General features: G+C 35.4%; 1 long non-coding RNA gene and 1 other non-coding gene across 4 annotated transcripts in view; one reads left to right on the top strand and one right to left on the bottom strand.

Moving 5' to 3' along the window:
- LOC105490938 (uncharacterized) overlaps positions 1-27,565 on the bottom strand; it is a 202,177-nt gene that overhangs the window by 81,385 nt on the left and 93,227 nt on the right. The gene's annotated exons all lie outside the window — the stretch shown is intronic.
- Positions 16,722-26,344, top strand: LOC105490885 (uncharacterized). Its single transcript, XR_011623663.1, has 3 exons — positions 16,722-16,860; positions 19,179-19,391; positions 26,211-26,344. It is a non-coding gene; the product is annotated as an uncharacterized lncRNA (long non-coding RNA).

The following is a 27,565-nucleotide window of genomic DNA, read 5'->3' as shown; positions in this document are numbered from 1 at the left end:
TCACTGCAGCAAGAATCCCAGTCTTTTCTGTGAGTATTTGCAGCTTAAGATGCAAAGGCAACAGGAATTCTGAGACAAAGTCATGAAGAAACAGAAAATCACAAAGGAATTAGAGCAAAAGACAATTGAGAAGAAGGGAAGTGGAACACATTTCTCCTTGTTTCCTTGTTGCCTGTATCATAACTCTAAGATTCTCTAATATGCTCAGTTTATTAATAAGTACTTACCTATGCTTTTTGAAATTTCAAGAAATGTTATGCTTTCTATGAAGAGCATACTATTATAAGGTATACCTCTTCTTATACACTAAGACCAATGTAGAGCAATATGCAACATTTAGTATTTAAAAAATTAAGCGTAGCTCCAATGAAACAATAAGTGCTCTGTTAAACATAGCATAAGCAATCCAAATGATTCAACTGAAAAATTAATTGTAGTATATATATTTAGTTACATAACATTGAGTATATGCGAACAACATCAATAAATCTTGATGCATAGAATTTTCATTCTGCAGAAGATATAAAACGTTACAGACCGTATTATACACATTAACATAGCTCCATTCTAAGGTATATCAAAATAACATTTTAGGAAAGTTTGGAAGTGGATGAGGGATAATACAAAAGGGAATAGAATTTATTTAAACTAAAAAATAAAGGGATCCTGGAGAGATGATAGTGTGACAGCATAACTTTTCTTTTTTTCTTTCTTTTTTTTTTTTTTGTTGAGATGGAGTTGAGAAGGAGTTTCACTCTGTCGTCTGGTTGGAGTGCAGTGGCAGGATCTTGGTTCACTGCAACCTCCGTCTCCCTGGTTCAAGCAATTCTCTACCTCAGCCTCCTGAGTAGCTGGGATTACAGGCATGCGCCACCACGACTGGCTAAGTTTTGTATTTTTTTAGAGACAAGGTTTCACTATCTTGGCCAGGCTAATATTGAACTCCTGACCTCGTGATCTACCTGCCTTGGCCTCCCAAAGTGTTGGGATTACAGGCGTGAGCCACCGTTCCTGACCAGCATAGCCTTTCAATCTTTTCAATTCACATAAAACTGACAAAGCAAGTAGATAGCAAAAGCTAAAACACAAGACATTATTTAAAACAAAATTAGAAAGGAGGGTGTGGGGAAAAAAAACTCAATCATACTGTATGGCATTTCTTTTTTTAAAAAAAATATTTTTTATTATACTTAAAACTCTGGGGTGCATGTGCAGGTTTGTTACATAGGTACACACGTGCCATGGTGGTTTGCTGCACCCATCAACCAGTCATCTATATCAAGTATTTCTCCTAATGCTATCCCTCTCCTAGCCCTTCACCCCCCAACAGGCCCTGGTGTGTGATGTTTCCCTCTCTGCGTTCATGTATTCTCATTGTTCAACTCCCATTTATGAGTGAGAACATGTGGTATTTGGTTTTCTGTTCTTTTGTTAGTCTGCTGAGAATGATGGTTTCCAGCTTCATCTATGTCCCTGCAAAGGACATTAACTCATCCTTTAATATGGCTGCATAGTATTCCATCTTGTGTATGTGCCACATTCTCTTTATCTAGTCTATCACTGATGGGCATTTGGGTTGGTTCCAAGTCTTTGCTATTGCGAACAGTTCTGCAATAAACATATGTGTGCATGTGTCTTTATAGTAGAATAATTTATAATCCTTTGGATATATACCCAGTAATGGGATTGCTGGGTCAAATGCTATTTCTGGTTCTAGATCTTTGAGGAATCACCACACTGTCTTCCACAATTGTTGAACTAATTTACACTCCCATCAACAGTGTAAAAGAGTTCCTGTTTCTCCATATCATCTCTAGCATCTGTTGTTTTCTGACTTTTTAATGATCGTCATTCTAACTGGTATAAGATGGCATCTCATTGTGGTTTTGATTTGCATTTCTCTAATGACCAGTGATAATGAGCTTTTTTTCATATGATTTTTGGCCACATAAATGTCATCTTTTGAGAAGCGTCTGTTCATATCCTTCACCCACTTTTTGATTAGATTGTCTGTTTTTTTCCCTTGTCAATTTGATTAAGTTCCTCGTAGATTCTGGATATTAGCCCTTTGTCAGATGGATAGATTGTAAAAATTTTCTCCCATTCTGTAAGTTGCCTGTTGACTCTGATGATAGTTTCTTTTGCTGTGCATAAGCTCTTTAGTTTATTATATCCCATTTGTCAACTTTGGCTTTTGTTGCCATTGCTTTGCTGTTTTAGTTATGAAGCCTTTGCCCATGCCTATGTTCTGCATGGTATTGCCTAGGTTTTCTTCTAGGGTTTTTATGGTTTTAGGTCTTATATTTAAGTCTTTAACCCATCTGAGTTAATTTTTTATAATGTGTAAGGAAGGGGTCCAGTTTCAGTTTTCTGCATATGGCTAACCGGTTTTCCCAACACCATTTATGAAATAGGGAATCCTTTCCCCATTTCTTGTTTGTTTAAGGTTTGTTAAAGATCAGATGGTTGTCAATGTGTGGTGTTATTTCTGAGGCCTCTGTTCTGTTCCATTGGTCTATATGCTTTGGTACCAGTATCATGCTGTTTTGGCTACTGTAGCCTTGTAGTATAGTTTGAAGTCAGGTAGCATGATGCTATGTTCTTTTTGCTTAGGATTGTCTTGGCTATATGGGCTCTTTTTTGGTTCAATATGAAATTTAAAGCACTTTTTTTTTTTTCTAATACTGTGAAGAAAGTCAATGGTTGCTTGATGGAGATAACATTGAATCTATAAATTACCTGGGGCAATATGGCCATTTTTCACAACATTGATTCTTCCTATCGGAATGTTTTTCTATTTGTTTGTGTCCTCTCTTATTTCCTTGAGCAGTGGTTTGTAATTGTCCTTGAAGAAGTCCCTCACATCTCTTGCAAGTTGTATTCCTAGGTATTTTATTCTCTTTGCAGCAATTGTGAATGGGAGTTCACTCATGATTTGGCTCTCTGTTTATCTATTATTGGTGTATAGGAATGCTTGTGATTTTTGCACAATGCTTTTGTATCCTGAGACTTTGCTGAAGTTGCTTATCAGCTTACGGATATTTTGGGCTGAGACGATGGGTTTTACTAAATACACAATCATGTCATCTGCAAACAGAGACAATTTGACTTCCTCTCTTCCTATTTGAATACCCTTTATTTCTTTCTCTTTCCTGATTGCCCTGGACAGACCTTCCAACACTATGTTGAATAGGAATGGAGAGAGAGGGCATCCTTGTCTTGTGCTGGTTTTCAAAGGGAATGCTTCCAGGTTTTGCCCACTCAGCAATTCTGACTGGTGTGAGTTGGTATGTCATCATGGTTTTGATTTGCATTTCTCTGATGATTAGTGATGCTAAGCATTTTTTGATGTATGATATTTTTATAGGGAAGACAGAGGTAATGGAGGCAAAGGCTCATGAACTCAAGAATAAGATAACCACCAATTTGAAAACAGGAACTAGAACTAAGTAGAGATTTGCTCTCTCCTACAAAAGGTGAGTGCAAAAATGTCCATTATAAGAAGGACAAAAAGGATTCGAGCAGTCTAGCCCCTGTGAACTCAAGATAAAAGGAGAGAAGGTCAAAACCAAAATTGAGAGGAACACAGTAAGGAAATAAAAACAGAAAATGGGGTTTTATATTGTTGAAAAGGTTTTCCTAATCTCTCCCTCATTTTAGGAGCATGAAAAGTATAATTTCATATAAAAATTAGCAACAGAAATGATCAAGGTTACATTCCATGTAAATTTATATTACGAAAAAAAGAGGAAGAAGCAAACCAAAATTCTTATAGAAAATAAAAATATACAAATGAGATTTGCTGACAAACAGAACAAATTATATTTTAAAGAAAACTAAAAGAGCTTAAGATTTTAATAGCAAATATAAAAGAATAATATAAATCAGAATTAGAAAAATTTAAAAAAGAGAATACAAAACAGTGTTACTAATAACAAATAAGAGAAAGTCATTTTAGAAAGGAAGACCAAACTATACAGAACACATGAGTTAATAACTATAACAGCTTACATTTTAAGGAAAATACAAGAAGAAAATAAATGAAATCCAAAATCAACTGAAAAATAATATTATTTGGAAGTAAACTACAAACCTGATAATTTTGACCTAGACAAACAGCACCTTAAAAAATTAATAAACATTAAGGAAAAAAGTTTCTTTGTGCATTTAGATAAAAAGAATACCTAATTTATTTATTTATTTTTAAATCTTGACAACAAAATTTTATTGTTTGGTTACGTCAAAAAAAATTTTTTTAAATTGTTAGGCAGTTAAGTCTGACTTATTAATTTAAACTATGTCAATATTAATTAAAACAATTTGCAAGCAAATACATATTCCTAAACAAGCAAAATTTTAAGGCACTTAATTAAGAAGACATGTTTGCCACACAGATATACTTCTCTTTAAAGAGTACATACTAATATAGAAATAAAATTTCCGACAAGAAATTATATGTTAAATATCAACCATAATTGCTCGATTTAACATGATAATAATCAGATATACAAATATTTTATGAAGCTTTAAGTGTGTACTTACATTCTTTTTGACATAAATATTTTAAATTTTAACTTTTATTTTAGATACAGGGCTTACATGTACAGTTTTGTTACATGGGAATAGTCTGTGAGGCTGAGGTTTGGCGTACTGATCCCATCACCCAGGTAGTAAGCATAGTGTGCAATAGGTAGTTTTTCAACACACACCCCCTCCCTCCCTACTCACTCTACTGGTCCATAGTGTCTATTGTTCCCATATTTATCTCCATGTGTTTACAATGTTTAGCTCCCACTTATAAGCGAAAATTTGTGGTATTTGGTTTCCTGTTTCTACATTAATTTGCTTAAGATAATGGCCTACAGTTGTATCCATGTTGTCACAAAGAACATAATTTCATTCTTTTTGTGGCTGCGTTAATATTCCATGGTGTATATGTATCATATTTACTTTATCCAACCTACCAACCTACCATTTATCGGCTTCTGGATTGATTCCATATCTTTGATATTGTGAATAGCACAATGATGACCCTAGGAGACTGCATGTGTATTTTTGGTAGAATGATTTATTTTCTTTTGGGTTTACACCCAGCAATGGGATTGCTGGGTTGAATGGTAGTTCTATGTTCTTTGAGAAATCTCCAAATTTCCTTCCACAGTGGTTGGATTAATTTACAGTTCCACCAACAGTGTACAAGCATTCCCTTTTCTCTGTAGCCTCACCAGTATCTGGTTTTTGTTTTGTTTTGTTTTGTTTTGGTGGTGGTGGGGGGTGGTGCTTTTTTTTTAATAATAGCAATTCTGACTGGTGTGAGTTGGTATGTCATCATGGTTTTGATTTGCATTTCTCTGATGATTAGTGATGCTAAGCATTTTTTGATGTTTGCTAGCCACTTGTATGTCTTCTTTTGAGAAGCGTCTTTTCATATCTTTGCCTATTTTAAATGGGATTTTTTTTTTTGCTTGTTGATTTATTTAAGTTCCTTATAGATTCTGGTTATTACGGCTTTTTTAGATGTATACTTTGCAAAGATCTTCTTCTCTGTAAGTTGTCTGTATACTCTGATGATAGTTTATTTTGCCGTGCAGAAGCTTTTGAGTTTAATTAGATCCCAGTTGTCAATTTTTGGTTTTGTTGCAATTGCTTTTGAGGAGTTAGTCAAATTCTTTCCTAAGGCCAATGTCAAGATTATTGCCTAGGTTGTCTTCTAGGATTTTTATAGTTTGAGGTCTTATATTTAAATCTTTAATCCATTCTGAGATTATTTTTGTATATGGTGAAAGGTAGGAGTTCAGCTTCAATCATCTGCATATGGCTAGATGGTTATCCTGGCATTGTTTCTTGAATAGGGAGTTCTTTCCTCATTGCTTGTTTTTGTCAGCCTTGTTGAAGACCAGATAGTTGCAGGGGTACAGCTTTATTTCTGAGTTTTCTATTCTGTTCCATTGGCCTATATGTCTGTTTTTGTACCTGTACCATGCTGCTTTGGTTACTGTAGCTTTATAGTATAGTTTGAAGTCAGGTAGTGTGATACCTCCAGTTTTGTTCTTTTTGCTTAGGATTGCTTTGGCTATCTGAGCCCTATTTTGTTTCCATATAAATTTTGGAATACTTTTTCCTAATTCTGTGAAGAATGACATTGGTAGTTTGATAGGAATAGTACTGAAACTGTAAATTGCTTTGGGTAGTAAGATTATTTTAACAATATTGATTCTTACTGTTCATGAGCATGGAACATTTTTCCATTGATTTGTGTTGTCTAATTTCTTTCAGCAATATATTGTAGTTCTCCTTGTAGATATATATCACCTCCTTGGTTAGCTGTATTCCTGGGCATTTTATTTTCTTTGTAAAGTAATACCTAATTTATAAGAAACAGAAAATTTCATTATCACAAGAATTTTTAACATTTTATCTCAGAAAACTAGATAAACATTTAAATATTCAAGAAAATGTTGTACGGAAAAAGGATTTTACAATCAGTAAAACAGATTTTTAAGTGTAAAGGTGGCACAGACAAACTGCTATTAGGTAAGAACTCAGGGAACTCACATTATTCCTGATACCAGAGAACATACTTCAGGTAACCAAACAATTAGAGAGATGTTAACATAGGACTAGCCATGAATATTAAATACATAGTTAACTGTAAATATAGACCTACAGCTACATAAGAGCTAAGAGGTAAGAGTATAGTGTGCAATGACTACAGCTCTGACAGTCAGATATAGTAAAACTGAAAAATACCGGGAAGAATGGGAATAATACTCCTGCCATATTGGCAGTACATTTTGTAATTATGAGTAATTATGGAATATTCTGAACCTATCATCTCTCTATACTTGAGAACTAAGATCATTACCGTGGAAGTAAGAGAATGCAGATGCAATACTATGAGATAAAAATTTATACTCCTGAATTTGGATTGGAAGTATTGACATTAAATTAAAAAAAAAAACTTATTAGAAAAAAGGTCTATTTCCAGTTTGAAATCAAATGTACAATTTGAGCCTGGAATATTTTATCCTATCAGATAGAAGGAACACTATTGATGACTCCTGGAGAACTTAGGGATCAACTTGAAAAAGGCTCCTACTGACCAAATACGGGAGATTTTGAACTTCAGTAATGATAAAAATTGCAGTGGATTGGAATCAAATAAGATGTTTAAATCCATGCTTATAATAATGTTTTTAAAAATGGCCATCTTTGGTAGAGAAGACAGGGAACCCATTTATTCCCTTGAAGTCTGGAAAATAATTAATTGTAAATTTTGCCTTCCCAATTTAAACCATCACATAGGGTAACCAAACAGTAGCTTAGGACAAGTATGCTTTTGTAAAAGGATTCTCACTGATGAAAGAAAAATAAATGATAGAATTATAATATCACCATTTTAAATCCCCAATGAATAGATATAAACATTAATGGCTGCTAACATCATAAAACAAGAAAACTAGACTCCTTTTTACTTTCGTATTTTTGTCAAGTGTCACCTATAGTTGGGTCCAAAAGATTAAACTTGAGTCTAAAACAGCTTCAAGATCTCACAACCAAACTGGGAAAAATACAGACAGGAACATGTTAAACTGCATGATGAGTATATGATCAATTCATATTTTTGGAATCTGTACAGGAAATTCAGCATGGGTTTTTCAACAATTTAGTAAAACAAAAGGTTGGTAAGGAAAGTGAACATCAAGAGATTTCAAAGATCCTATTTTTTTTTTTAACTTGGCATGACTATAACACCTGGGAGGTGCCTTTTGATAAAAAAATTATTTAAAAAATGCAAACAAGTAAATACTATGTAAGTCAGAATACTGGCTGCCTATAGGAGAAGGTAGTGGCTTGTGACTGGGATAGGGCACAGGTATTCTAGGGTAGATTACAAAGTTCTATTACTTGACCTGATGATGTTTACAGGGGTGTTTATGTTATAATAACTCATTAGGTTATATAATTAGCGTTTTTCTTTTTCCCTGAATCTGTGTTATTTATTTTTTTTTTATTTTGAGACAAGGTCTCACTCTGTCACCCAGGCGGGAGTGCAGTGGCGAGATCTCCGCTCACCGAAACCTCTGCTTTCCAGGCTTAAGCTATCCTCCCACCTCAGCCTCTCCCGTAGCTGGAAGCACAGCTGCATGCCACCACACCAGGCTAATTTTTATATATTTTGTAAAGACGGAGTTTTGCCATATTGCTCAGGCTTGTCTCGAACTTCTGAGCTCAAGCAATCTGCCAGCCTCAGCCTCCCAATGTGCTGGGATTACAGGTGTAAGCCAGCATGCCTGGCCTATGTCTTAATTTGCAATGGAAATTTAGTAAGTATGAATAATGAAGAAATAAAAAATATGAACAGACAAAAAAGAAGAAAAGAGATTGAATCAGTAATCAAAGGCCTCTTAAAAATAAGAGCCCAGGAACAGTTGACTTCACTGGTGAATTTTAACAAACATTTAAATAAGAATTAATGCCAGTAATTCTTAAACTTTTATAAAGATTTAAAGAGGAGAAAGTACTTCCAAACTCATTCTATGAAGAGAGCACTACCCCGATACCAAAGCCAAAGACACTACAAGTTAAAAAACAAAATTGGAAAGAAAAAAATGAATTGTCTATGTTTACAGATGACCTGATTGTATACATAGAAAACCTGAAAGACTCCACCAAAAAACTACTAAATTAAAACTAATACATGAATTTGATAAAATCGTAGAATAAAACATCAACATATAAAAGCCAGTTGCATTACAATGCGCTATCAATGAAATATCCATAAAAGAAATTAAGAAAACAATCTCATTTACAATAGCATAAATAAAAACAAAATATATAGGAGTAAACTTAGCCAAGGAAGTGAAGATTTGTACACCTGAAACTATAAAACATTGATGAAATAAACTGAAGACACAAATACATGGAAAGATATTTTATGTTTATATATTGGAAAAAAATAATATTTTAAAAATGTCCATAGTTCCCTAAATAATCTACAGATTTGATGTAATCCTTACCAAAATTTCAATAGCTTTTTACAAAGAAGTAGAAAACACAATCCTAAAATTTGTATGGAATCACAAAAGCCCCAGAAAAGCCAAAAAAATCTTAGAAAGAAAAACAAACATGGAAGCATCACACTTCCTAATTTAAAATGATATTGCAAAGCTATTATATCAAAACAGTATGGTATTAACATAAAAACAGACACATAGACCCATGAAACATAATAGATCCAAGAAATAAACTCACACATACAGTCTACTGATCTTTAACAAAGGTACCAAGAATACAAAATGGGGAAAGAATGGTCTCTTTAATAAATAGTGTTGGGAAACTCGATATCGTTGTGCAAAAGAATAAAACTGGAACTTTATCTTACACCAAACACAAAAGAGTCAACTCAAAATAACTTAAGGATTAAATATAAGATATGAAATTCTAAAACATTCAGAAGGAGACATAAGAAAAGACCTCCTTGATATTGACTCTTCTTGTCAACAATTTTTTTGATATGATCTCAAAAGCACAGCAACAAAAGAAAAAATAAATAAGTAGAACTATATCAAACTCAAAAGCTTCTATACTGACAGGGAGATAATCAATAAAATGAAAAGACAACCTACAGAATCAAAGAAAAAATTTTCAAACCATATATCTAATAAGGAGTTAATATTCAAAACATATAAAAACTCATAGAACTCAGTAGCACAAAAAGAAATAATCAAATTAACAAATGGGCAAATGACCTGAATACACATTTTTACAAAGAAGAGATACTAATAAATAATGAGTATATAAAATGTGCTCAACATAACTAATCATGAGGGAAATGCAAATCAAAATCACAAGGAGGTATCATCTCTGTTAAGACGGCTATTACAAAACAAACAAACATTCAACCAAAAGTCTTGGCAAAGATGTAGAGAAAAGGGAATACTTGTACACTGTTGGTTGTGATGTAAGTTGGCATAACCAGTATAAAAAAACAGAATGAAGTTTCCCTCAAAAAACTGAAAACAGAACTATCATATGACTCAGCAATCCTACCTCTGCGTATTTATTCAAATAAATTGAAATCAGTATTTCCAAAAGATATCTGCACTTTATGTTCATTGCAGCAATATTCACAACAGTTAAGATATGGAAGTAACCTCAATGTTTATGAATCATGAATAAATAAAGTGAGGTATGTACATGCAATGGAATATTATTCAGCCTTAAAAATAAGAAAATCCTGCCGTTTACAACAACATGGTTGGGCCTGGATAATATAATGCTAAGTAAAATAAGACAGATATTGAAAGACAAATTATATTGTATGTACTTACTTGAATGCGGAACCTAAAATGGTCAAATTCACATAAATAGAGAGTAGAATGATGGTTACCAGGAGGTTAGGAAAGGGGCAAATTGGGAGAAGCTACTCAAAGGATACAATGTTTCAGTTATGCACCATGAGTAAGTCCTGGAGATCTAAAGTATTGTACGGTGACTCCAGGTAATAATACTGTACTATATACTTTAAATTTGAAAAGAGAGTAAATCTTAAGTGTTCTCGCCACACATATAGAAACAAAAATATAGTAAATACAAAAATAAATATAGGACTATATTAATAAATTTATACAATATGAAAATATTTGTAAAAGATACAAATAACCTAAATCAACACAAGAAAAAAATAGTAAAATAGCTATTATATTACAGGAAGGAGTATATAGAATACATAGAATCATCTTTAATATTAGCAAATCAAATCTAGTAGTTATATTCAAAGGATAGTATACTATGATCAAGTCCTGTTTATCATAAAAATGTAACATCAGATTAAAATTTATAACTCAAAAAATGTAACTGACCATATTAACAGATTTAAAATGTAAGATCATATGATTCTCTCAATAGATACAGAATAAGAATTTTACAAATTTCAATATCAATTGTTGATGAAAACTCCTAGCACACTAGTGTTATCAGAAGACTTCCTGAATCTGTTAAACAGTGCTTACAAAAGACCTACACTGTTATGAAACGGTGTAAGTCAGTGTGACCTTCTACAACCCAAGACTAGAAACAAAAGCAAAGATACTCCTTGTTATCAGTTATATTAAATATTCCACTGGAGTTCCTAAACAATGTGACAAAGATTAAAATACGTAAGAAATATACATATTGGAAAGGAAGAGATTTTGTGGTCATATATGAGATCATATATGCATAAAATTCCAAGGACTCTCAAAAATCTGTTAGATGTAATAAGAGAATTTAACAACGGGCACAGGATACAAGGTCAACATATAAATATCAATTATATATCTAATACAAGAAACACACAATTATAAAATGAAATAAAAAATATTTCTAGCAGTGCCAAAAGCTTAATATATTTATTAACAAATTTATCAATCAAAAAAGGTGGGTAATCCCTCTAAAGAGATGGGCAAAATCAGTGTTTGTAAAGACATGGAGTAGAAACTTTCATGCTAATATAAAATGGCACAATTCCCTCTGAAAATACTTTGGAAATGTCTTACAAAATTAAACATATACACACCATACAATCCAACTATTCCACTCTTAAGTATTTACCCCAAAGAAATAAAGGCATAACTTGGCACGAAGATTTGTACACAAATATTTATCCCGGAAAACTGCTGGGGCAAATTATATAATATCTAATTGTGTAGAAAAATATGACATACTCATGGATTAGAAACCTCAATTAGATGGCAATTCTTCAAAACTGATCTATGGTTTCAATACAATGCCTATCAAAGTCAAAGCATATAATTTTTACAGAAATTGCCAAGCAGATTCTAAGATAATTTAGAAAATACAAAGAACCTACAATGACCAAAACGATTGTGAAAAAGAAGAACAAAATTGAAGAATTCTCACTACCCCATTTCAGGCTTAGTATAAGCATAAAATTTGCATCTTTGTTAATCTAACTAGTGGTCTATTGATCTTGATTGTCTTTTCAAAGAATCAACTTTTGGTTTCATTGATTTTTTGTATGGGTTTTGGGTCTCAATTTTGTTCAGCTTCACTCTGATTTTAGTTTTCTTTTCTTCTTCTAACGTTCTTGTTGTTCTTGTTGTTCTAGTTCCTCTAAATGTGTTGTTATATAATTAATTTGATATCTTTCTAGCTTTTGGGGTAGGTATGTAGCACCCAAAAGACAGCAGAGGTTATAGTGCTTCCTGTTAACATTGTTTTTGCTGCATTACAGAGATTTTGATATGTTGTGTCTCTGTTTTTATTTACTTTAAATAATTGTTGATTGCTGGTTTATGTTTAAAAGATACCTCATTATACAGAATTGACAGTAGGTGAGCAAGAGCTGAAATGTTATGACCAATTAGAAGGTTATTGCAGTCATCTCGGTGACAATTATGGTGACTATGGCTCCGGTGTTAGCAATAGGATAAGTGTGACATAGATAAGTGATGCCAGTCTTTTAAATGTAGAGATACCATAGATCAGATGTAGAATATGAGAAAACAAAGAATACTATTTATACTTGTTAATTAAACAGTAAGGTTAAACTTGTGTTACTGTTGGTAATAGGGAAAATCGTAAGTGAAACTGCTAGCAGAAATGATACTTGTTTTGGATATATAATGTGGAATGTAACTATTAGATATTTAGGGGGACAAAAATAGAAAACTTATGTAAAGGAAAGTAATTAAGGAAACAAATATATAGACAGAAAGAGAGGCAAAACACATGGAGAACCAATCCTCAAAACCTAGCATTTAACTCATTGAAGTTCCAAGATAATATCAGCCACATTATTATGATAGTCATTAATGCTAATCAAGAGACATTTCAGGCATTCTGCTTTCTAAGAACTTTGTTAGAGTTTCACTTCCTGGCCTCCTTTAAGTTCAGTAGGGGATGTAACCAGCTCAGGCAAGAGTATTGCTAACAGAAGTGAAAGGCGTTATTGCGACACATTTAATTTCTGGTGAAAACCATCCAGTGACTTCTTTTCTTCCCCTAGCCATGGCAACTGGCCAAATCTCTGCTGCTGACTGCTCCTGCAGTCTTGTTCTCAGTGACAGTAAACAATGCTACCTTCTCTTGTGATTGATCCATGATGGACATGGAGTAACACTGAGAATAAAACCTATGTTGTTTTAGGACACTGATATTTGGAACTTATTCTCGCTACTACAGAATAAACTCTTCTATTCTGACCTAACCAAATATTACTAAAAAAGAGAACAAAAAAGACATTTTTGGACTCATAGTGGCTCAGCTATTTTATTTCCTATGCATCTGTTCTTAAGACATTACTCAAAAATATACTCCAGGGAAATGAGAGAGTAAACCACAAAAGAGGATGACGAGATCTAGAAAAATGTAACTCTATCTCAGCAAAATAAAAAAGGGAAGTCTCAGTATGGGCAGGAGAACAGAAGGCAAAGGAAAAGAGGACTCTGCGCTGGGCATGGTGGCTCACACCTCTAATCCCAGCACTTTGGGAGGCTGAGACAGGCAGATCGCGAGGTCAGGAGTTCGAGACCATCCTGACCAACATGGTGAAATCCCATCTCTACTAAAAATACAAAAGTTAGCTGGGTGTGGTGGTGCACACCTGTAATTCCAGCTACTCAGAAGGCTGAGGCAGGAGAATCACTTGAACACAGGAAGCGGAGATTGCAGTGAGCCAAGATCACACCACTGTACTCCAGCCTGGTGACAGAGTGAGACTCCATCTAAAAAAAATTAATAAGGAAAAGGGGACTCTGGGAAAAGAGGGTACTATATCAAATAGAATATTATTGACTTATTAGAGGAACTGAGAAATATGACAAAGAAAAAAGTGTGTTAAAAAGGAGGAGTGTAATAGAAACACCACGGATATTGTTTGGCTCTGTGTCCCCACCCAAATCTCATCTCGAATTGTAATTCCTGAAAGTCTAGGGAGGGACGTGTAACCCTCACGTGTCAAAGGAGGGAGGTTACTGGATCGTGAGGGTGGTTCCCCTATGCTGTTCTCATGATAGTGAGTTCTCACGAGATCTGATCGTTTTATAAGGCAGTTTTCTCTCCTTTTGCTCACTTCTCTCTCCTGCTGCTTCGTGAAAAAGGTGTTCGCTTCGCCTTTGCCTTCAGCCATAATTGTAAGTTTCCTGAGGCCTCCCTAGCCATGTGAAATTGTGAGTCAATTAAACCTCTTTCCATTATAAATTACCCAGTCTCAGGGAAATTCTTCATAGCAGTGTGAAAACTCACTAATGCAACTACCCACTCACCCCGTCTTCCAAAAACCTATGCAAATCAGGATTCAAAGATGTCTCAAGCAGGAGTTCAAGACCAGCCTGGCCAATGTGACAAAATTCCGTCTCTACAAAAAATGTAAAAAATTAGCGTGGTCTGGTGGTCCGCACCTGTAATCCCAGCTACTCAGGAGCCTGAAGCAGGAGAACTGCTTGAACCCAGGAGGAGGAGGTTGAAGTGAGCTGAGATCACACCACCGCACTACAGCCTGAGTGACAGAGTGAGACTCCCGTCTCAAAAGAAAATAAGTAAATAAACAAAAAATAAAATAAAAAGATGACTCAAGGGTTCCAAAACTCAAAGGGAAGTGGACAATTTCAGCGAGAAGAATTCATGAAATCTATCAATAGAATGAGTAGGAAGTTGAAAGTTGCTGTTAATAAGATAAAAATGTAAATTTTAGAACATTTAATATATATTAATTAAAAATTTCCATACACTGGTATAAATCACTTATGATTATGTTTCATCAATTATTTATGATTATTTATTTTCTCATCACAGTCCTATGAAATCTGTTTTAAAAAGTCACATAATTAATAAGTGTCAAAGTTATCATTTAAATTCTAAGAGTAGTTACATGTCAAATACTTTTTACTTTGGAATTAGAAATACGAACACAAACACGAGAAAAGGTATGATTTTAATACGAACATTTATTCTGAGTAATATGGAGGTGATAAAACTAGAAATATAAAAAATAAATATGCACTCAGTACATGTTATTTGCTCTGCAGAGAACACTTTACAAAATCATAATATAAATTCTGATTATTTTTCAATTATAAAATTGCCCCATGGTTTACCAAAGTCTAAATTTTAATTATGGACTTAAATTTAAATGCTAGCAGTCTATGAATATGTAAACACTTGTTACAAAATGAGGGTAAACAAATCAATTAGCAACATGCACTCTTCATGTACTTGCTGGGGAACTTGGTTGTCCATATGGAACAAAAATAAGTCCAAATAAAATTGGACTTAAAAGAGATGAAGATAAAGTGGATTAAGTATTTAAATATAAACAAGCAAAACTTTGTAATATTTAGAAGAAAATAAAGAAGACTATTATGACCCTATGTTACGAAATTATTTCTTAGCTAAGGTACCAAACGCACACATGATGAAGGAAAAGGTGCTTAATTTGCCCACAATAAAATCAGAAACATTTGCACACTAAACAATACCCGAAAAAAAGATGAAAAAACAAATCACAAGAAGAGGTATTTGCAATGCAAATAATTATTGAAGAATTAGAATATAGAGTAAACAATTTTAACAAATCAATAAACCCATAGAATATTGGGGAAAGAATATAAGCAGCAATTCACAAGACAAAAGCATAAATGGCAAAGAATAAATGAAAAAAAGTATTTTGTTTGCCTTTTGTGTGTGTGTGTGTGTGTGTGTGTGTGTGTGTGAGATAAAGAGAAAGAAGTTAAAGTAGTGAGCTCACACTTCAGCTTTGAGGAACTTTTATCTAATAGAAGATACCTCTTGTGAAATTTATACTGTGTGTAAAGTATCTGACCTATAGATAAAAATGTACAGAGCTCACTTCTCCTTTCCAAACTGGGAATAATAATGGCATCTATATATAACAGCTTGCTTCCCTGGGAAACAGTTTTCCAGAAGGAGTTTACTATGCAGGAGATTTATTGAAGAGTGCCCTTGGAATCAACACCTATGAAAAAGAGTGGGGAGAAAGCAGGAGTGAGCAGAAGAAGGCGGCAAGTGACACAGATTTAAGGTTAAATTTGACCAAGCCCGAGGGGACCTCTGGAGCTAGAACGGTTTTACAGAACTCTCTAAAGTTGGGCTGAAATTACTGTAACTTTTTATGCGGGCATTAAACAGTTATTAAATGAGAGTTATCTTGGGAAAAGACAAGGCCTTGGATGAGGCAACTGTCTACAGCTGAGTCAATTACTGTAGGAGCTGACAGCCGAAGACTCCTGCCTACTGCTATATTTCTTTCACCATGGGCAACAAGTCCCTCCTAGAAAGGAGAATTGGGTGGCACATTACATCTACCTCGTAAGATTGTGGTCGCCAGGAGAGAGAGACAGAGAGAGAAAGAGAGAGAGGGGAGAGAGATTATAAAAAGTATTGGTTTATAGTCAGGACTATATAAGTGTTGGCTATTAATATTAAGCAAGTAGGCAACCTCATATGAAATGTAATGTCTCTATTAAAGGAAAAGATGAGCCTATAGAAAAATTGGGAGCGGAGAAAGAGGTTAGAGTGAACATTTGTTATCATAACATCCTTGGATAATATTCCTCTTCTTTTTAGGAATTGCTACTCTCCCATTCCAACCATGTAGTTCCAGAAGAGCTGTGAACCAATACACCCCATACTCTCCAGTAACTCCTGCACAGAGAGGGCGCTGACTTTCCTTGGGCTGAGGAGAGAACTGCTTCTTCTAATACTGAGCCTTGTCTGATTTGCATGTGATACAGTGTGAACCATTTTGTATGGAACTTCATTTCCCAATTCTTACCTGGGAACTTTCATTGTGGAAAGAAAGGGAAAATTCCTTTCTCTCTAACAGTCAAAAAGCTGGTAGGTTATGAATTCGATAGTCTCAATGTACGTAAATTTACAGTTTGAGTCCTAGAAAGACATAGTCATCATCATTCAATGTGGCTGAAAAATTGGTTAAAGAGAAAACACAACCCAGGATGCTGAAGAGCATGCTACCTACCAATTCCAGGCAGTAACGTTCTAAGGACTGGGAAACTAAAGTCATCTGGTATCTGAGTCTTTCCAGATCGAATATATGAATCCATAAGCCCCCTAACTTACCTTCTCATCCTCCCTGAGGACTTCTGCTCAACCGGTTTGCAGTTGCACTTGCAGTTTGAGGTATTAACACTAGAGGTCTCTCCCTACTCATGAGCCTTTATCCCCCACAGACAAGGCTTTGCCTCTCACACCCCAGCCTGCTGTTCTTATGTTTAACCTAATCTGCTATATCTATCCCAAATGTTAACCATGCTAAGATTGGAAAATGCCCAAGAGAAAGAGTCCTGAAACCTAAAATCCTTGACTTTCTTGCTGGAGTCATGACACATTCCGTGATAGACACACAAAAAGGAAACTTCACAAACAATAACAACAAACAAGCCACCACCATCAATTCTATTAATCTGCTCCCACTAAATCCAAAAAAGAGTCACTAAGGCTGGTTGGACCCAACGATGTCACAAAGACTCCTTTCGTCGGGAAATCACATATCTAGAGTAATAGCACACTAAGTGACCACCTTAGCTCCTTGTGCCATAATCTATGATGTTAACACCATTCTCTGCCTTATATGTTTTACATTCTGAGATAGTGGAAAACAACCCCAAGGGAAATAAAGGGGGAAAGAAAGATGTTTACCTAAGGCCTAGACTAGAGCATTAAACCTAGCCATCTACTGCAAGCCTATTTTATAGGGGTCTTCATCTGGCACTCTAAAGAGGGACTTCTGTCAATCAGAAAAAAAAAAAATGCTACGGTGTGCTAAAAAGAAAAGAGGAAAAGAAAAATAATTACTGAGATAGAGAAGACAAATAGCCCATGTAGAATTAGAACACCAGTTCCTTTTCTATTAAATTCCCTTAGACTTGACCAATCCCATTTCTTCTTCTTAGCGTTGAAGACATCAGAGGGAGTGGTGGAAGAGAGGGACTGAATAGCACTGGGCTGGAGAGCAGCCTTGAATTTTACCTAGAATCCAATAATATCATGTAGGTTGTCTCAATTAACTATCTGCATCTTTATATTATGCCTATTTATAGTTTGTCCAAAGATTAAGTATGAAGTTTGATTAATTAGAACATATTTAAATTTAACTCAAGTTTAGCCTTCTCTCTTAAAACTTCTATTACCAACGTCCCTTTTCTTAGCAAGTGAATTGAGATTTGTTGAGTGTGAAAGCCTAGATTTGTGAAACTAAAGTACAAATAGGTTATCAATGAAGTTTCCAAAAACCTGATAAGCAAAACCTACATTAAAATGACCAAAAAAAGCTAAAGATTATTGACCTTAATAAGTATTTTACCTTTTGTATTATTTAAGTGTTAAAACTCCATATTCTCCTAATGTCATTCAATTTATAACAGCTCTTAATTCACATGACTTTTCAGGACCACATAGAGTGTACTTAGTGAAATAAACCTGCACTTAACTAAGAATAACTAGAAATGTTGTGAACTTGAGGCTTTCATTTAATTGCGCACATTGAACAGATGGTCATCATTTAAGAGGAACATTCATTTTTATCAACTACAGAGTATCCAATTGCATAATGTAAAACTTGTGTTCAAGTTAATTTTTAGTGCTCATCAACAAAATATATTCATTCTTATTAGAAGTAGTCTAAAGCTGTAGTATGAGGAATATTTGCTAGATATGACAATGAACTTCCTGACAGAGAAGGGCTTTAAATACTGGGAGAGGTACCAGGTCACTTTTCTGGAAGCTTTTGTTTCTTTTTTTTTTTTTTTTTTGGTGTGGAGTGGAGTTTCGCTCTTGTTGCCCAGGCTGGAGTGCAGTGGCACGATCTCAGCTCACCGTAACCTCTGCCTCCCAGGTTCAAGCGATTCTCCTGCCTCAGCCTTCCGAGAAGCTGGGATTACAGGCATGTAATTAGCCTGGCTAATTTAGTATTTTTAGTAGAGATGGGCTTTCCCCATGTTGGTCAGGCTCTGGAAGCTTTAAAAGTTGAATTCATGCTCATCAACAAATATAATGTAAATATAGTCTTTCAAAGATGTACTATGTGAACCCAAAACATATTTTTAGACAGTTATTCTAGCCTGTGTTGCATGTACTACATGTATAAGTAGGAGGGAAATACATGTGCACATGTATGTTCTTCTGTTTTTCTGTAGAGTCAATGGTGTGCCTTGTCAGGCTTTTCAAGTGCGATCATTATGCTATTCACTGATGTTCTGCCCATCATCCTGCTCACAAGACAGTGTTACTTGTAAGGGATGTGCCATCACCCTTTTGGCCTAGGAGCCAGCCAGACAATGCACCTCTTGGATGCACCATCCTCATTGTCATTCTGCCTGAGCACTGCCTGCTCCCTCGCCTCTCCAAAGGTCAGCCTGAGGTCTTCACTCCAACGCTAATGGGTGCACACACAGCCTGCTCACTGCTCCTGCTGTGGCAGAGGAACTTCATCCCTTTATATCTCTCTCTCCCTAGCTCTTTCCCTTCCTCCCTCCTTTTCTCTCTCCTGTGCTGGCTCTTTCTTTCTCTGCCTTGCAAATGACTCTGAGGAGCTATGCTGGTGGATGATTTATATTAAGGAAAAAAAGCCCTCAAAAAATTTTTTTTTGAACTGGGCTCCCTGAGAGCACTCAGGGCTGCCTCGTACTGCTCAACGCCTACCTGCTCAACTGCAGGGAAACAAGCTTCTGAAGGCTTTAATGGGATTTCGCCTGAGGCTGTTTTATTAAGATGTCGGCTTTTTCTGCTGCCTCTGCAGCTGACACCATTCACTGTCAGCTGTCCCCTCCCCTTCCCACCCCCACTGCCACCCCCCCAACAATGCACCAAATTATTCGCTTCATTTAGTGCTCATGGCTCAGTGTGGGCAAATTGGGAGAAGGAGCCCTACTGGGCCAGATGAACCAGGCGGAAAGGTGAAAAGCCACTGTGCTACTTAACTGGGAGTTTAAAGGGGTGGGGGCAGGCCAAAAATGGAGAGCTAAATCAATGCCACTGGGGCATACTTCCATCCTATTAGGAAGAATCATATTCAGCATCAGCATACCCATTTTGGAAGTGCATTTATATTACTCATTTGCATGAAATCTTCATTTGGGAGAGCCCGTATACAAGGTTTTGTATAATTACCTACAATATATAATGTGCATTGTATACACATTGCAGGGCCAGTTGGAAATTATGCCATTCAATTTTTAAAACTACATATTTATTAAAAGAGAAGATCAGCATGGGATTATATATTTTAATGAATGCTATATACTATTTATATACTATATATGTAATATACTTTCTGGAGAGTGGATTTGACTACAAAATGGAAATTAACATAGGTTGTGGTGGTAATGGTAAAAATAGTAAAGATAATGAGTTTGTGCCTCCATGTACGCATGCGGAGGGAGTGTATGTGTTTGAAGTATATTTGCGATACAGGGAGAGTATTTAAAACAAAATAATTCATTCTTAATTACCTGTTATTTTTACAGCAAGAATAAATTAAACACAGCTCAGCAGTCATTGTGGTGTCAAGGGTGACATCTAATTAGCAGAGGAAAATTTATGTTTATATATAACAGATCTATTAAATGTTCAAGATGTATTTAGAGCTATTTATCATGAGTGTTGACACAGGAAAAATGTGTCATGCCCCCATTTTATGGATGGGGTAAATAATGGCATAATAGGAGGCAATTGACTCAAGATGATACAGCAATTCAACATCAGAAGCTGAGAAAAATATTGTATTCTATTTCCTTTGAAAAACCTGCCCAATAACCTTGTATAACAGAAATGCTTTCACTTAGAAGTCATTCATTCATTCCATAAATATTCACTGAGTCCCCTATTTTGCACTTACTACACACTATTTCATGTGCTGGCTAAAGGTAAAAAATCAAAAGCAAAAATTGCCATTATGTCCGCTCTCATGAAACTTCCAATTTAGCGGACAGGACAGACATTGCTGGATGAAAGTGGTACAGTTTAATAAGAGCCTTAATTTGGAGGATTTGAGGCAGTTTGGAAAATCAGATTAGGCTTCCCTGAGGGGAAGTTAACTAGGTGAAGTCGTTCGTATATATGTGTGTTGTAGGGTGGTGGTGTTTGGATACATATGTACAAAGGCCCTCTGGCAGAAGCAAGTTGGTGCTTCTAAGAAAATAGTATGTGGTTAAAGCACAAATATCAGATAGACAGATATTGCAAGGTTTTCCTGGGAAGCTAGGGCTCAGAGCTCATATAGCCTAGGACGTCTTGTTATCAAAGCTTTTGTTTTTTATCCTAAAAGCACTGAAGATTCTTCTACTGTTGAGAGGTTTTCATTTTAAGCTTTGTTTGAGGGTGGGAGGTGTTTTATAATCCATTTCTCAGTAGTAAGAAGTCTCTTCACCTCCATATGGAGGATAAATTGGAAAGATGTGAGAGTGGAAGCACAAAAATAGCTAGGGAACTTTTGCAGAGATCCAACGAGAGATAATGGTAGGTTGAACTTGTATGATGACAAAGAAGCTGAAGAGAAATAGACAATGCTAAGAGGTAAGTGGTAGGTAAATTGGCAGGAGCTAGTAATAGAGAGACTGAGGTTCCAAGGGTAATTTCTAAGCTTCTGATTTGCAAAATGAATGAATAGTAGCTCAGTTTTTTAACATAGGAACACTGGAAGAAGATCAATTTTGGAAGAAGCAATCCTTAAATTTGGCTCTGGACGTGCTATGTGAGATGACTTTGAAATTTTAAATTTCAAAGAATCAAGTGAGAAGGTATTGAATAACTGTTGATATGGTCTAGTAGCCAGAGGTGAAGACGAGCTTGAAGATATATGTAAATTATCTGTGCTTTGGTCATATTGATACCAAGGGAAACTGGTGACATGAATTAAAGGGAATAAAGGAAGAACTAGGAATATCCATATTTATCAGGTGGCTAAAAGAAACAAAATTGCAAAGGAAAGTGAGAATTAGCCAGAGAGGATGGTAAAAGTATCCTGAGGAACGTTTGCTGTCAGGAAAATAAAGTTTCTCAAAAAAGACAAAGTGTGTTCAGCAGTTTCACAGAGAGATCTAGTGCAAAGAAGTCTAGATAGACATTCACTGAATTGTGCGACATGGGTCCCATTGGTTGGTGAGCACTACTACATCAGTGAGAGGTATTGAGGGCAAACTGGAATGGACCCAGAAGTCTAGCATAGGAGCAATAACCACTCTCTCAGATTGCTCAGGATTGTCACAGTTTATACCTGTTGTCCCAATACTGTCTTTAGTATCACTTCTTTTACTCTGAAAAGTGTCACTCTTTAGGTGATACATTCTATGAGCACAGAAATTTTGAGTCTGAGACCTTTCTATGCATTTTTGACACCTCTCCCTCCTTGATTTGCCCTTCTCTGTGAATTAGATATCACCATCAATGGCCGGGATTCCTTTGTTCTGTATTTTCTACCTCTGTGAATATCTCTTATCAATTCTGCCTTGCAGATCTAAAATGTGATGACTCTCTTCCATCTCTGCTGTCATTACCCTAGATCAAATCACTACCAACTGCTTGTACTTCAATAGCCTTTCCTAATTTCATTCCAATCTATGCAACAGCCACAGTTACCATTTTTATATATAGTCAAATTATGCCCTTATCCTGCAAAAAAATGAATAAAAGGATAAATGACAACCTTCAAAAACTTTCCACTGACCTTAAAATAAAAATCAAACTCCTTAATATTGCCTATAATGTTTGCCATGATACTGACTCTGCATATCAATCAGATTTTATATCATTTCATATGCCTAGGTTCTCTCTCAAAACTACAGCAAAATTACACCCTATAAGATATTCAAAGTGATGCAATCCTTCCTGACATGAATGTTGCACAGGCTGTTTCACTGACTAAAAATCTTTAATTCAGTCTTTACTTAGTGAACTCCTATGCATCTTTTAGGTCTAGGTTTGAAAATGTAATGCTTAGCTATGTCTTCCAATACTTCCCCCCTACTAGTCTCTTATACAACATCGTTATTTTTTTAACTAACAATTTTCAAAAATGTGATTATATACTTATTTCTGTTTACTTATTTTACATCTATCTTACCATTAGATTCTTATCTCAATGAAGAAAATAATAATACCTGTTTACTCAATATTGTGTAGCCTAATCATATTGCAGTACATATTATATCTTCTAGGTTCACAAAATATGTTCCCACAAATATTGATTATGTACTAAGTACTATGTTATTATTCAGGTAAGGACTTCCCGAATTAATCATCACTCAAGGATTAGGGCCTATCAACTAATGACTGTTTTGTTACAAGTAATTCTTAACTACTTAATAAAGAGTTAAAGCTTATAGATCTCAAATGTAAAGGCAATGAATGCATCTTATTTATGATGCTATAAAATGAATTTAAACATCAAGGTTATGTTTGCAATGAAAGAGTGTGACTCGGTTTTAGGCATACATTTTTAAAAGACTGATGATTGTTTTTTGCATAAATATGCTCAATGTGCTTGGATACCCTAAGTCCTAAATACCTCGCTTCCTAAAATAACTACTTGAATGACCTCTACTTCCCTGGTCACCCTGGAAAAAGTCAGGAGGATCAATAACCAACACTCCAGGATAACTTGACGTAACTAGACACAGCCATGCTGTTATTATAACAGCTTCCACAATACAATAATGGAAAAGTCATCTCCCTCTGGCCTGAGAAAGAATGGCTTTCAGGAAAATGTTTATAATATACCTTATCACCATCGAGGATACCCCACTTTCCTGGTTTCTAGCCTTTAACTCCAACTCAATGGGGATCTTCTCTTTTCCTCTCCACTAAGTCAGGGAGCTGAACACCAAACACACTTGCTTAGGCCTTATGAATCTCCTGAGTTGTTCCCCTTGTAAAGCTCTATTCATCTATAAGGACCTTTATCCCTGCAGTGAGAGTATTCATTCATAATCCATCAAATATAAGTGTTATGAGCTATGCGCTGGGAATTCAGCATCAACAGTTGAAAAGTGTGAAAGTTCAGAAGAAAATAACCTTTGACTAGGATATTCAAAGGCTAATTGGTAGGTCAGTTGTTCCTCTAGATATTTGTAAAAGTAGACAACGTAGACCATCAATGCAGATGAACATGCACACTACACACATATACAAGGACTGGAGTCTCACAAGATTATTTCAAAAAATTTAACCCATATAAAATAGAAATCATTATCAATGGCCCAGATTTATTTGTCTATTTTCTATCGCTATGAAAAAAAGTTCTAACTAGTCATTTAGAAATATGGGTCAGAAATGTGGGTCATATCTTCAATTTCTCCATCTGTCAACTTCCTTCTATTTATGCTAGTCTAGTTTCTCTAAGAAGCATACACCAAACAGGATTAAACATGCAAGACACTAAGGGAAATAAGTATTAGAAAATGGTGAATGGAGTTTAGAGGGTGAGAAATTTATCAGGCATCCATGCAGCTATGATTGCGAGAGAGAGAGAGAGAAGTAGGGAAGGAGGGAAGGAAGGAAGGAAGGAAGGAAGGAAGGAAGGAAGGAAGGAAGGAAGGCAGGCAGACTTTGGACGGAAGCATCTTAGATGGTAGTGCAGTCCTAAGGAAACTTTGGCAAGACTGTCAGAGAGTCTTTGAGTCAAAGTTGCACCAGGAAAAGAACCTTACATCTCCCAGGCGTTGGCCTGCTTCTCTAACCCTGAGGCACTTGGTTTTTAGCTGGTGGTGGCCTACAGATACCTAGTCTCAGTGAAAGCAAAGATAAACTTTAGCGTGCAGCCACTAGGGGCCTCAGTCATTTGCAGTTGGAGATCTGGGAATTTCATCCTTGGGGCTGCCATACTATCCTTATCAGTTACTTTATTATAGAATATCACCTCTCAACGACACTAAAGCTGTAGTCTTGTCTCAGATCTTCCTGCCTCTACTGCCTCCCATCACACCATTTCTTGTCATAATAATTATTCCTCCCTACAACCAAACTTTTGATTTAGTCATTTTGAAAGTATAAATTTAAGTATATTTTGTTTGAAAACTTCAGTGGCAGCCCATATCCAATTTATTTAAGTTAAAACTTAAATTTGCTATATTGAACCATAGAAACATTTCTTGTCCTGACATTCCTCATGTAGCCTTACATTTTACAACCTTTTATTTTCCAAAGACCACTCTGAATAACCTTCCATTACCGGTCCAACTTGGGGGCTCAGGCCTGTATTCCCAGCATTTTGGGAGACCGAGGGGGCAGATCACTTGAGGTCAGGAGTTCGAGACCAGCCTGGCCAACATGGCAAAATCAGTCTCCACTAAAAATACAAAAAATTAGCTGGGCATGGAGGCATGCACCTGTGGTCTCAGCTACTTGGGAGGCTGAGGCACAAGTATTGCTTGAACCTGGGAGGAGGAGGTTGCAGTGAGCCAAGACTGTGTCACTACACCACTCCAGCCTGGGCAACAGAGCAAGACCTTGTCTCAAAAAAAAAAATAAATAAAAAAATTTCCATTACCAGCCCAACTTATTATCTGTAGCCTATAATCCTTTGCAGATAATATTCAGGCTACCCATCATGCCTCTTAAAACCATCTCACTTCAGGGTTTGGCTAATATGCCACCTCCTCTAGAAAATATTTCCTAATTTTGAGGCAAGCTGCTCCTTATATGTGTTCTCATAGAATCCATAGCTCAACCAAGTGTTCTTTACCATGCATGACAATGGCTTATTAGCTCGTCAGACTCTTCCACTGGCAACAAATACTGTAATATTTCCTCACCTAGATCAGTTTAATTTATATAGCACAATTATTTGTTAAATACATGAATATTCATACTTTACTGACATTATAATACAGAAAAAGGAGTGATAAACTATTGACAATGGAGATCAGAATTAAGGGTTTGGGTTCCAATGAGAAGCAGAGAAATGGGCCAGACCACTGTTACTGAAGCTCTAATACATCCACCAACCACAAAGTATGAACTAAGAAAATGCCAATATAGTGTCTGCTACTGAGATTTCATACAAATGAAAATGCCTCTTCAATGAATTTTTTCATTATTAACATGTGAGCCTCTGAAGTTAATGAAAATATGTTCACTGATACGTGATATGACGGAAGCTTCCCTAGAGTTCAAAATATGCATATATATGTCGCATGATAGCACATTAAAGTTGTCATATTAATATTTTTCAGGTTAAAAGTGATTGCGGATATCTACGCTGACATGGTGTTATGCTTCGAACAAAAGAGAAATTTTTTTTATATGATTACTCTTGGAGACACAGAGACATCATAATTCCACCTAGAAGCTGTAAACTTTGTTTCCCAAGCTTGAAGACCACTGCTACAGCCCTACTGAAAGTTTATTACCATTTTTCTCCTTTTTCATTGTCTACTATCTATACCACTTAAAGTAACATTGTGGAAAATTCAATAATTTATCCATGGTAAATTTTGCCATGTGAGAAATATAAATTTAGAGATTAGACAGCCTTATGGTTTATGGCCACTGCGTTTTCTGACTTCCTAATAATAATAAATATTATAACAACAACATTGCTAACTTTTATTTGGTATGCCAAATTAAAGTAAACTCTCAGTTATCTGATATTTGGGGAATAATTTTGTTTTTTGTTAGACATTAATTACTTGCCTAATATGATAATAAATACTGTCATAAGAAAAGCTATAAAATATGAAAAGACAATACAAGTTTGCGGGCTAAAATTTGAATATTTAGAATTTGCTCTCCAAGAGCTTATAGACATGTATGGGTGTTTTTGTGTTTGTTTGTGTGCATGCCTTCAAGTCTTTAAGATGCGTAGAAAAATTATTTGGAATAAACTGGTACAAGAGTTTTTCTTTTTATGGTAAGGGTAGAAGTTCTCTACCATGGAAGTCAAAAACTGTCTGTGAATCAATCTTTATCTGAAAAGGAGAGAGAGAGTAGAGAGGCACTTAGCCTATGCCAGTACAAATGAAAATCTTCATCAATTTACCATAGAGTTTATGTAAAAACTCTGTTGACACTGTTTCTCATTGTTTCTTCGACTTAACTTTCTTATCACTTCCTCTTACCTCCCTAACTTCCAGTCAAAGAAAAGGCATCCAGTGATTAAATAAAAACAAACACATGATGAAATATAACTTTTTGATTTTTTTTGTAACCTATGCTTTATATTAAAAAATTATTACTGAACTGTGACTTGAGAACCGACAGAATTTTATAACTTTTTTTACAAGCACTTCCACTGACTTACAAATAGGTGGTAATATAAACTCTGATAGAATTGTCTATTTTGTGCTCCGATTTTAAGAATTTTTTAATTGTAACTTTGTCCATCATGAGGTAAGTATGTGTTCCTTCAAACATTTCCAAGGTCATTTTAGATGAGATATTAGAGTACAATTAGAAGAGGAAGGCTAGCACAATGGGCAGAGGTTTTCTGGGCATGGTTAAAGTAGGATAAACCCAAATGATTAAAAAAAATGATTAAAAAGTAAAGAACATAAATATATTTAGCTACATAAGCTCCAGTATGTTTCCC

The sequence above is a fragment of the Macaca nemestrina genome, chromosome 5, assembly GCF_043159975.1.
Source record: "Macaca nemestrina isolate mMacNem1 chromosome 5, mMacNem.hap1, whole genome shotgun sequence".
Taxonomy (NCBI): domain Eukaryota; kingdom Metazoa; phylum Chordata; class Mammalia; order Primates; family Cercopithecidae; genus Macaca; species Macaca nemestrina.
Note: the sequence above shows the minus strand (reverse complement) of the source record. Positions and strands in the feature narration are given on the sequence as shown.